This window comes from Gopherus flavomarginatus, chromosome 4 (genome assembly GCF_025201925.1).
Source record: "Gopherus flavomarginatus isolate rGopFla2 chromosome 4, rGopFla2.mat.asm, whole genome shotgun sequence".
NCBI classification, from domain to species: domain Eukaryota; kingdom Metazoa; phylum Chordata; order Testudines; family Testudinidae; genus Gopherus; species Gopherus flavomarginatus.
This window is the reverse complement of record NC_066620.1, coordinates 107,276,472-107,288,824: the sequence shown is the minus strand read 5'-3', so window position 1 is coordinate 107,288,824 and position 12,353 is coordinate 107,276,472. Positions and strand designations below refer to the sequence as shown.

The following is a 12,353-nucleotide window of genomic DNA, read 5'->3' as shown; positions in this document are numbered from 1 at the left end:
TACAGTCATACACCACTCACTCTATATAAGCAAGGGACAAGTGCACATCAGCATCAATTGGAAATGGCTTTATAAAAGTATATTTAATCTATCACATACAGCACAAACACTGATCAGTCCAATCAAATTCTGTTACAGTTCCTTTCTTTCCATACATAACAATTACAATTATTTGGGGTGGGGGAAAGTGGCAGGGGGCAGGTGAGGTGGTTACCATTCTCTAAAAAGTATTTGTCCTGTCCTATGCTAGTTAACTAGTCAGTTACATCAGCCACAGTTGTTTCCATCCCTTGGCTCTCTTGTACATGCATCACCGTTTAAAAGTTCTCTCTGAATGACTCTTTACTGCAGAATTGATTTATATTGTAAATGAAGAATGGAATCTTGCACAGATTTCTGAGTCATAAACTTACTTACATAATTTAAAAGAATAAAACAAGCTCGTCCAGTGACTCAGCTGGATATCACAGTCTTTCACACATGCACACACACCTGTAACCTGGAGTGGAGATCAGATTTAATTACAACATGAACCATTGCAGTGACACATCTACTTCAGATATGCTCTTCTGTCCAAATTTCTGCTAAACAAGGCATGATTTATGACTTCAGGTACACAGTGTGATCATGCAGTCAGGAAAATAGGACTTGTCATACTGGATCAGACCCATGGTCCTTTTTGTTTGGTTTCATGTCTCCAGCAGTGACCAGCACTAGATGTTTCAGAGGAAGGTACAAGAAGCAACCCCATGCTCCCAATGTCCCTAAATCTCCAACTGATAGAAGTTGGGACCGGATGGCAGGAATAGATCATTTGAAGTTGCCCTGTCCTGTTCATTCCCTCTGAAGCACCTGGCACTGGCTACTGTTGGAGACAATACAGGGCTAGATGGACCATTGATCTGACTTAGTATGGCCATTCTTATGTTCTAAAACTTGCAGTAGGCAGATAGGGGATAATCTGGCCCCCAAATCCATCAAATATAGATTGTGATTACTGGACTACCCTAAGCATTTGCTTTTTCAATAAGATACCATTACATATTTTAGGAGTAGCTGAGAAACTAATGTTTTCATGGTGACTCTTTGTAGAAAGAAAATGATAATTGGAAAAATGTCTTTAATAAAACTCACCCACCTCTCATTTGCATTTGTTTGCTGCATTTTTGGACTTTCTGAACCGGAGTAGAAATACTAAACTTATACTCCATTAGAAAAGAGTAAATGTAAAAGGGCACAGACTGAATCATATGTTCACTTATAAGTAAGATCTAGAAAATAGGATGGAATATCTGAGTTGGTGTAAAGTTTTTAAATGATGGAATGGAAACCAAGAGCCAAATGTGGTAGCTGGTATGAATACCTGAAAGCAGAATTTAGCTTTTAATTCAGGAGGTCTAGAGGACAAATGAAAATTAGGGAGAAACTTCTTTACACTAAGGAAAATTAGTCTGTGGAATGTTTCTCCAAGCAAAGAAACAATAGCGACTAAAGTATGATTAAAGAGTCATGGAGCCTTATGTCTGGCAAAAAACGTATGAAGGGTAACCACCAGCCAGGCAATTACACATCACTTCCTTATAATACAAATGAATAACTTTTTAATAGTACTTTTCATCCAATGATCTCAAAATGCTTTAAAAACATTAGTTCATTAACACTCCCAACCCCTTTGTGAGGCAAGGAAGTATTAATAGCCCTGTTTTATAGAATAGGAAACTGAGGTAGAGAGCATTTAAGTGACTTGCCCAAAGTGAGTTAGGCATAGATCTGGCATAGAACCCAGATCCTCTGATTCCCATTCTCCTGTGCTAAACATCTGACTGTGCTTCCCCAGTCTAGCCCATCTATTTTCTTGTGAGTCACAAAAGCTAAATGCCCAAGCACAGTACATAATGTGCAGATAAGCTTTGCTTATGACTACAAGCAAAAACAGGACCACAAGATATAACTGCTTGCTGTTTGTAAATTAGCCCTATGGAAAATTTCTTTATCAGTTAAGATTTTGTTTCCTCCTACATTCTCAAGTAGTCATTAAGCTGAACCCACACTGTCACTGACACATTTCTTACCCTTCACACTTTTAAGCATTACAACTTCTTTGTAACCTAAGATAGGTATGCAAAGCCAGTCAAGTGTTTAACCCCAGTAAAATCTAACACTTCTACAGCAAAATGAGAAACTGTCACTTCCTTGTCAGAACCTCAATTAGTCAGCATCAAGCCCATATGAATACACTTTTAAAGCAGTACCATCAATGTACCTTGTACAAACAACACATGTATATCTTGAAATACTGAAGAGTACATTGTTGCTGATGAATGCTGAAATGCTTTGAGTTACTTGGGTGAAGATGCTCTTTAAGTGCAAAATATTATTATTTATTCTACTAGTACTGTATTTGTTTATCTGGTAGTGGTGGGAGTCACTAAGTTTGGATTCAGATCTGAAATGAAATTTCTTCAAAATTTGGGTGCATTAGAGCCGGAATTTTGGTTTAATTGGTTGTGAAATACGGGCGCCAACCACAACGTTCAGATATGGCTGCGAACTTCTAAAATGCTCTGTGGGTGGTTGGATCTAGGGTAAGGGAGGCTACACAGCTACTTACTCCCTCCCCAGAGCAAGTGAGTGGGAGAGACCAAAGAATGGGCACAGTGTGGCTTCACCCCAGTTTCCTCTCCCCAATGTGCATACACACGCTCAGTGGCCAGAGTAGCTGAGCCATTGTGCAGTAGGTATAGCCCCGCAGTAAATTACTTTTCCTCAGGAATAAAGTTGAAGCAGTGAAGCAATTCTGACTCAGAGGTGAACTTACTCCACCATGAAAAATATTGCAAAGCTTGCCTCAAAACCTGGTGAATTCCCAGGAATCCTCTCTCTCTGTCTAGAGGCACCAGCCCCCATGGAGAGGCTCTGGAGAAAAGATAATACAGTCTTAGGATAGGCTCCACACAGCTGGAAGGGAGAAGGTGAGGATTTCCCTAGCGCTGTCCAGTCTCTCTCCCTGATATCCTCCACAGTGTCTGAATGAGGGGGAAGGCAGTGCTGCCAAGGCAGCTGAACCTCATTCTTTGGTGAAGAAGGAAGATCTGTGTATGAAGGGGTGATCTGTGTGTCTGTTGGGTGTCCAAGTATTTGATGCTAAAAGTGTATACTTACTCCTGTTCAAAATAATGCATCTATAGCTGAATAGTGAGCATTGTTTACTCATGAAAGTAACATTTAAAGCACTTTTCCATTTACATTTTAGATAAACTCCTGGTCTACACTAGCATAACTATGTCACTCAGGGGCGTGAAAAATCCACACTCCAAGTCATGTAGTTAAGATGACCTAAGTCCCCATGTAGAGAGTACTAGGTTGATGGAAGAATCCTTATGTTGACCTAGCTACCGCCTCTCTGGGAGACAAATTACCTACACTGACAGGCGAACACCTCCCATCAGTGTAGGTAGTGTCTACACTGAAACACTACAGGAGCACCACTGTAGTGTTTTTAAGTGTACACAAGCCCTAAGAAATCATGTTTTGGGTTTCTGCATCAATGAACTGTGTTTATCTGCTCCTGAATGCTTTTATAAAAGTGTTTGGGGGCGGAGGTGATGTTTTACGGTGAAGGGTTATACATCCGATGACATGACAAATTATGAAAAATATATAGCACATCTACTCTGACTCTAGGAATGGTGTTCACATGCTAAATTTGAACATAATATATTAAAATATTATTTACATAAACTCATACATCTTGTATAGAGGAGCATATTTCCATAACTGCAAAGAAATAATTGTTAGGTTTTTTTCGTCAGTCCTTACAAGTATTATTCCATAAGGAGTAAAGTTTATTTCGCAAACTTTGTATAGCTTTTTTCCTACCAATGGGTCACAAAACACTTTTATTGTATTCTCTATATGTTTGGAATTACTCTGCATGACTCCGTACAGTTAGTTTAGACTGTATTGCATTTTGTCTTGTGGTAGATGTTTCCTGTGTACAGTAACTCCCCACTTAAGGTCCTCTCACTTAACATTGTTTTGATCTTACATCCCTGCTCAATTACAGAACATGCTCCATTTAAAGTTGTGTAATGCTTTGCTAAATGTCATTTGGCTGCCTGATTTGTCCACAGCTGGCAGCCCCCTTATCAGCTCTCCTATGCCCTCCCTCACATACACAGCACCTCCAGTAGACCCCGTGTTTCAGCACCTTCCCCCTCCTCCACCCGCGGCAATCAGCTGGCTTGCGGCATTTTGGAGGCAGGAGGATGCGAGGAGGAGCGAGGACTTGGCGCACAGGCTTCCCCTGCCTCCCAAACATCGCAAACCAGCTGATTGCCGCGGGCAGGAGGGGGCGGGGAGCCTGCATGCCAAGTTCTCGTTCCTCCCTCCTGCCCCCTGAATGTCGGAAGCCAGCTGATTGCTGCAGGCAGGAGAGAGGAGGGAGGAACAAGGATGTGACGCACCTTGCCCTTCCCTCCCCACCTCCTGCCCACAGCAACCAGCTGGCTTGCAGTGTTCAGGAGGCAGGGCAGGGAGGGGGAGCCTGCGCGCCATGTCCTCACTTCTCCCTCCTGCCTCCTGAACGCTGCAAGCCAGCTGATTGCCACGGGCAGGAGGCAGGGGAAGAAGGGGGGAGGAGCGAAGACACTGCATGCAGAGTAAAGGAGAAGGGGGGGGAAGAAGAGGCAGGTTAATAGTGGGGGCTTGGGAAGGGGGGGGCATGGGTGGGCTGAAGGTTGAGCCCCCCCCACCCCTAGTGCTTGCAGAGTAGGGGAAGCTGCTGCTGCACAATATGCTTCTCCTAGCCTACAGCACCTTCAGCCTCCTTGCCTGCCTCACTGTCTGCAATGTCCGGGGGCTGTGCCTGTGTGGGGTAAGGCGGGGGCACCTCCCAACTATAGTACTGTACAGTATATGGCAAAAAAAAATTTCCTGGAACCTAACCCCCCTATTTACATTCATTCTTATGGGGAAATTGGATTCGCTTAACATCATTTCACTTAAAGTCGCATTTTTCAGGAACATGACTACAATGTTAAGTGAGGAATTACTGTATTATTTACACTATTGTAGTGCCTCGACCAAGAAGGAATGCTCAGTGTGCTAGCCACTGACAGTTACTGCCCCCAAGAGCTTCCTTTGAGTAAAGGAAAAAAGTAAGAGTAAAAAGATTATACAAAAATACTCCCCAGAAACAAAGTTCAGTCATTTGAATTTTCTGTTGCAGCTCTAATATGTAGCTTTATATTAATAATGTGAAATTCATTGCCTCTAAAAATAGTCTTTTCTCGTCATACATATATAGTAGACACGTTATCCCTTGCAGGTAAAAAAAAAAAAAATTCTGATCAACTCTGTGTGGATATTCTGGAATAAGCGAGTCCACACATGGAGATAATCAGAAATAACTCCATGTGTAGACAAGCCCACAGACCTTGGCTACATCCGGATTTTTTTTTTTTTACCTGCAATTCCCAATGGGTATAGATCCGTTGATGGATGGTGTAATGTAGCCAAGGCTTAGGTCGACTAGGGTATTTTTAAAAAGAACAAGAGTACTTGTGGCTCCTTAGAGACTAACAAATTTATTTCAGCATAAGCTTTCATGGGCTACAGCCCACTTCTTCGGATGCATAGAATGGAACACACAGACAAGAGATCTTTATACATACAGAGAACATGAAAAGGTGGAAGTACGCATACCAACTGGAAGAGTCCAATCAATTGAGATGAGCTATCATCAGAAGGAGAAAAAAAACCTTTGAAGTGATCATTGAGATGACCCTGCTGACTAACTTTACTTTGAGCCACCACCTGTGGGATTGCGCTCACTAGAAATTACTGGTCCTTGTATTGATACTGTCATACAGTTGCCCTCCTACTTGCCACCCCACTCATTTTCATTTATAAATGGTGAGCCAGTTCCCTAGCTGATGTAAATCACTGACTTCAGTGAAACTTGTAAAGGACATTTATAACTATTCAGTGCCAGTAATTCTTCACTTTCTGTACTCTGAGTGCTTGACTGTGGCTGAAAAACTATTCGCAGCATCTTTTAAATAGCCACAACTTTCTGCAGCTAGGTTTCAAAAAATAAAACACAAACCCATGTTTTCCTTAGATCAGGTTCATGACTTGTTTGACATATATCCCTGCACCTCAATATGTACCATTGATTTTTATTTGTTTCCTTGCTAGAAAAGTCTAGGACACAGCTACCCCCATGGTACCTCTCCCTTCTGATCTGCCAGGCAATCTGCCCAATCACTTTCCTAAGGGTGACAATTGAGGAGGCTAGAGGCAGGGCATTCTTGGTAGCAGGAACTGTTCTCTAGAATTCAGTACTGCCAGAAATACACCTAAACCTGAGCCAGGCTGCATTCAGAACTTGTTTGAGCTGCACCTCTCTGATCAGGATTTTTGCTATCTTCTGGCTCTGGTGTTTCTAATATTGAGACCATTGGCACGGTTTTTCCATCTCTACTCTTTAAAGCTGCAGTGTCACAAAGGGTTGTGCTCCTTATGCTTTGAAAGTTTTATTGTTTGTAATGTAAGCCATATTATGTGCATGCAGATATACTGTGATGCTAGTTATGGTAACTTACTTGTATTGTACTATGGTGATAGGTGGTGGATAAATACCTTTAATAAAAATAAAATGTTCACTCAAACAAAAGCTTATCCTTATCACACATATAAGGATTTTATTCTGCATCCAAAAGCTAATGAAAACAGTGCAAAAATCCAGTGGTTTATTACTAGCCCATTTGAATATTTTGAAAATACTTTGAATTTCCATTTACTCAGCTATTAGGTTAGTCAAACATGCTGGCACATGTCATCTCTTCTATGTCAACACAAGACACAAAATTCATCCAATCTGGCATTTGATACAGTCTTAACTGGCTCTGAGGCTATTCAGAATCCATGTAGATGCAATAAACCTAAAAAGCCATGCATGGATGCCAAGTTGTGGTTCACAAGGAATCCAGAAGTTTGTTTCAAATGCTTTTCAGGTGTAATTGAAAAAGAATGCTACCCCCATTCCTAAATAAACAAGAGAAAAGTCTCTAACATTGGAGCATTATGTCTGTAGATCTTTCAACAGTCCATTCTTTTTCAACAGTTTCTCTTAGTCCAGTGGTCCTCAAACTTTTCAGGGTCATGCCCGACCCACCCCTTTCTGTGCCCCCAGGAGCTGGGCTGCAGCTCCCAAGAGGTGAGGCCACGGCCAGGAGTAAGGGGGCTACAGCTAGGGGCGGGTCTGGGGCCAGGAATAGAGCTGTGTCCAGAAGCAGAGCCACAGCTGGGGGCTGAGGCCAGGTGTGGAGCCACAGCCTGGCTGCGGCTGGGAGCCAAGGCTGTGGGCTGGGCCAGGCATGGAGCTGGGGCCGTGGCTGGGGGAGCAGCTGGGGGCAGAGCGAGGCTGGATGGGACTCCCTCACTGCCCCCCATGGGGGTTGGCCCAGGCCCTGCCAAACCTCCCCAATGTTTCTCTGTGCCCTCCTAGGGGAGCATGTCCTACAGTTCAGGGACCACTGGCTTAGTCCTTCTAATGAAGGACTGGAAAGTACGTAGAACACCATTCACTCGGCCAAATACTACTCTCATTTATTCCCTTGTAAATCCATGGGTTTCAATTGAATTAATCTGGATTTACACATGTTTAAAAGTATTTGGCTTCTGAGTTCTTTTCAGGAGAATTTATTTCACACAGAAAGGTAAGATTTAAAAACCCAGCAGTTTGGTACATTTGACGGTCTCTGTCCAAGGCAGAAGACTAGTGCTGAAATAGTAGGTGTAGGTTCAGATACAGATCCATTGGCAGACCAGTATGGTGAGGAAGTTTCCAAAGTATCTACTCCACATCATATTCCACTACTCAGCTCAGCAGTTAGTCAATGTTTCAGCTCCATGAACACTTAAATTCACCCAGAAGACTAAAAATAAAAATGTGGAAATTAATTAATCTAATGGTATGTGTCCAGGGGCTTGGAGTGCTAATATCTGTGATTATTAATATGGGCTAGATTACATTTTCTGAACCTCACTTAAACTAAGGTGACTTGACATTGCTTTGGCAGTATAAATGGGCTTACAAGTAAGCATAAATTGTGATGGGGCAAGGCCAGATGGCTACAGTAAAGTACTGAGAAACAGGTATGTTAGCCCCAGGCTAAACAAATCCCTAGGACCCTGGTAACCAAATGGCAGTTGCTCCAGGTTAATCAAGGCACCTGGGGCCAATTAAGATCTTTCTAGAAGGCAGTGGAGATAGCTACTTTAATTAGAACACCTGCAGCCAATCAAGGCAGGCTAATCAGGGCACTTGGGTTTAAAAAGGAGCTCACTCCAGTCAGGCAGAGAGGAGCCAGATTAGAAGGAGCATGTGTGAGGAGCTGGGAGCAAGAGGGCAAGGAGCTGAGAGTGAGAGAGTGTACTGCTGGAGGATTGAGGAGGACAAGCATTATCAGACACCAGGAGGAAGGTCCTGTGGTGAGGATAAAGAAGGTGTTTGGAGGAGGCCATGGGGAAGTAGCCCAGGGAGTTGCAGCTGTCATGCAGCTGTTACAGGAGGCACTATAGACAGCTGCGATCCACAGGGCCCTGGGCTGGAACCCGGAGTAGAGGGCGGGCCCGGGTTCCCCCTCAAACCTCCCAACTCCTGATCAAAGACACAGGAGGAGCTGACCCAGACTGTGGGTTCCACAAGAGGGGAAGATCACTGAGGTGAGCACATCCACCAGTAAGTGCAGGACCCACCAAGGTAGAGGAGGAACTTTGTCACAAAATGTAGTTTACACTCACTTTGCACTGCAGTGTACTGCCAGAGTGGTGAAAAGGAGTTTGACGTAACTAAAAATTGGGCCCATTATGTAGTAGTTGATTGCTAGCAACCTATTATGTTTAAAATTAAAATTTATCCTGACCCAAAACAAATAAACAAAACAATTATAGATCCACAACACGGTAATTCACTATTTGAAATAGTTACAGGTGTGAGAAATGGAGTTTGATTTAGCATCTGATGATCCATGCAAGCTGATCCATGCAAATGGCTGTTTAAGCTTTGGCACAATTCTAGTGAAGTCAGTAGGGCTCTACACAGGCTTAGGGACCTGCCTGCATAGACTATCTTGCAGAATTTGGGCCAGGCATGTAACTGCAGATAAGAGTTGGAGAAGATGTAGTATCTGTCTTGTCTAATACTGCTTCAAAGGAAGGGGCCAGAAACCCCACAATTGAATTATGGAATATCTGCTTGTGAGAGAAGACTACAGAAAGAGAAATCTTCATGCTTCTAGACATAAACCAACCATGAATATATATGATTTAGGAAGAAACTTCCCTATGCGCAGGGTATTCTACGTTGGAGTTTGTAAACCATCTATTGAAACATATGGTATTGGCCACTGTCAGAAACAAGATACTGGACTAGAGGAACCACTGATCTGATCTGGCATAGCAATTCTTATTTCCATCCAGTGAAACATTCAAAGAGTACTGTCTATGTCAAGGAACTGAGGGTGATATTTTTCAACAGTTGTATCCCAAATCACTGCTGTTCCACGTCTATGAATGTTTCCATTATCCATATAACAATACTTTATATGTTCAAAGCATTAGTAAAAGAACATTAACTCATTAATCCTAACAACCTCTCTGTCAGATCTGAAGGTGGTCATTATTATTTCCATTTTACCAATGCAGAAACTGAACAAAAGTATAACTTGCCCAAGGCTACATAGTGAGTCAGGTCACAGAGCCAAGATTGGAATTAGGAATTTCCTCATTCTTTGGGACCACACTACTCAACATGTGTAACTTTAAAAAAAAAAAAATCCTAGTATGATCTTGGTATAAGTGGTACTCTTTGAAAATGAATCACATAGTTGAACTATCCATTGTGTAAAAATGTTATCTCAAAGGGGAGCCAAGATAACGCGGAATGTATAAATGGTGCAGGTATCAGAATAGGAACAAGCCCCTTTTTCCCAAAAGAGCAGTTTCATCCTCTGCTGTATCTGTCACCAGTGGACTGGTGCAGATTTCCTCCCCTCTTTCCTTGTGTGGTGTACAATAAATAAAAACTGGCAAAGAAATAAGGGTTAAACAACAGGTAAGTGTATTAAGGGATAAACTACAGATAAGGGAAGGGATAAATGTGAACGAGCAATAACTATATAAACAACACAAAACCAGTGACACAGCAGCCCTTCCTATGAGCATAAAGCAAAATTGAAACCAAACCCATCCTGGCATTGAAGAAAATATAACCCCAATTAAGAAACACTAATTATTTGTCTCACTGTATTCCCAGCACTTCAGTGGCGGTGAAGTCCAGGACCTCTACTCTGTGGGTAATTGGAACCCGTGGAGCAGGAGCACTGGAGAGTCCCTTGATGACTGTTGGAACTGAAGGAGCAGACCGAGAACCCTCAGGATGTTGGTGTCTTTTTCTGTCTTCTGGTATTCTTCGGTAGTGTACTAGTGCCACGAAGACCTAAACCGCGCACACACAGTTGCTGTGATGGACTGCGCCACTGGTCTGTGATTACAGTTCTTTTATAGAGTCTGTGGTGGGAAAACATGGTATGATCCTGGGAAAGGCAGGAAACAGTCTGAGGTGGTGTGACCTTGGGATCGCCCAGTGGAGGGAACAAACAGTTCAATCCAGTTACATCCAGGCCAGGCTGACAGTGCACAGAGGGGGTCACAAGATGACAGTTCAGACTCCATCTTGGATTGCTGCAATATTCTTAAAACTGATTATTGGGTCTGATACACACATGTAACTCAATAAACCATAACAGCTTATACCCAACATATCCCCTCCTTGGGGCCTTTTACTTAACTAAGTACAAAGGTCCCAAACAACCTTGGTACAATGTAGACAATTATAACAAATGTAAGTATCGACATAATAATGCACATATTAAGATTCACAGATAATATAACAGGCAAGTATCTAACTGAATAACTATACCTAGGTATTAAGAAGAGAGATGTCAAAGGGAACTTGCTTAGACCTTTTCTTAACCTTTCTGAGCTTGCACAGATAAACATTTAGTACAACTGCATAAATGATTAAAAGAAATTGTATGATTAAGAATACCATAATTGGATGGAGCATGGTGATCCAAGCAGCATGAGCTTCACCCGCATGGGTGGTAAAAATACCTTCCCACTATTGGTGTCACTAGGCATAACCCTAGGTAACTCGGGAGGGTGGAAGATCACGAGTGCCGATGAAGCCCTCCTGCTCAGGCCTCAATGAACCATTGTTCCTCCATGTTAAACACTTTGTGTAACCTAATGTGTTAACAGCTGCAAAAGTGTAGTGTCAGCAGCCAGTGATTTGTTGTAACAGACTGGAGATAGGCTGAAATGAACTCAAGGCCGCTTTTAGATATGTATATGTCTACAGCTGGACGGAAGAGGGAGGGGGGAACGGAGGATGAGCTAGTTAGCAGATTTTGCAGTAAACAACTCGGGTATAAAAGAGAAAAGCCGCTTGTTTTAGGTGTGCTTGATTTGAGGCATCACTTTCCTTGCACCGCTTTGAGATCTCAATTAAACTTGGTTTGCTTCTCCATCCTGGTGTGTTTACTGGTGCTACGCACACCGGGCAGCGGACCCTGCTGTTGCTTGCCTTGGGCACCCTGTGCCGGCAACGCCACCAATGTAGAGATGTGGTTTCATCCTTTACTTTCTTAAGGATTTGTTTGATTTTATTCACTGAATGATGGACAGTGAGAAGAGTCTTAAGACCTTCTGTTTTTAAGTTGTTGATATAATAGGTGAGCTGTTTATGGTGCAGTAATTTCTTGATAGCCTCTAAGTCAGCTCCAATATGTATAGGCTGTATGTAGTCGTATAGTTGATATTCAGACTGAATGAATTCTGACTCTAGGTCATGCAGCGTCACATTTATATCACACCCCCTTAGACTAGATACTTGACACAAACAAATATTTGCAGTAAAATTGTTGATTATATGGTAAAACCTATTTACAGTAAACATTGGACACAGACTTTTTACACAGACACAGTGTCTATCTACCTGCACTATGGCCAACTGGTTACCAAGGAAATGGTGGTGCAGCTTGTAATTACATGTTCCTGACAAAGAGTTTAGGCACACATGGGCCTCCTCCCATATGCCTGAGGTGCAAGTGTATCCCAACCCTTTCTGCTTAGTACAGGGTTGTACATTAATGAGTTTATACTTTTTCTCTTTAAGATGCACCCATTTACTTTCTTCCACAAAGGCACCATTAGGGATTGGTTGGCAAAAATTCCTAGCAGAATGAGAGGATAGATATTTTTCTCAATAGCTGACCTTAAGG

General features: G+C 42.5%; 1 protein-coding gene across 4 annotated transcripts in view; it reads left to right on the top strand.

Annotated features, from left to right (window-relative positions):
* The window catches only part of STX11 (syntaxin 11), a 76,711-nt gene that overhangs the window by 16,503 nt on the left and 47,855 nt on the right, over positions 1 to 12,353 (top strand). For 2 of the 4 annotated variants that reach the window (XM_050949856.1, XM_050949852.1), the window contains exon 2: positions 10,325 to 10,550. The gene's annotated coding sequence lies outside the window, so the exon portion shown is untranslated. Of the gene's footprint in view, positions 1 to 10,324; positions 10,551 to 12,247; position 12,353 lie in introns of all 4 variants that reach the window. The other 2 variants (XM_050949854.1, XM_050949853.1) reach the window with 2 other exon arrangements.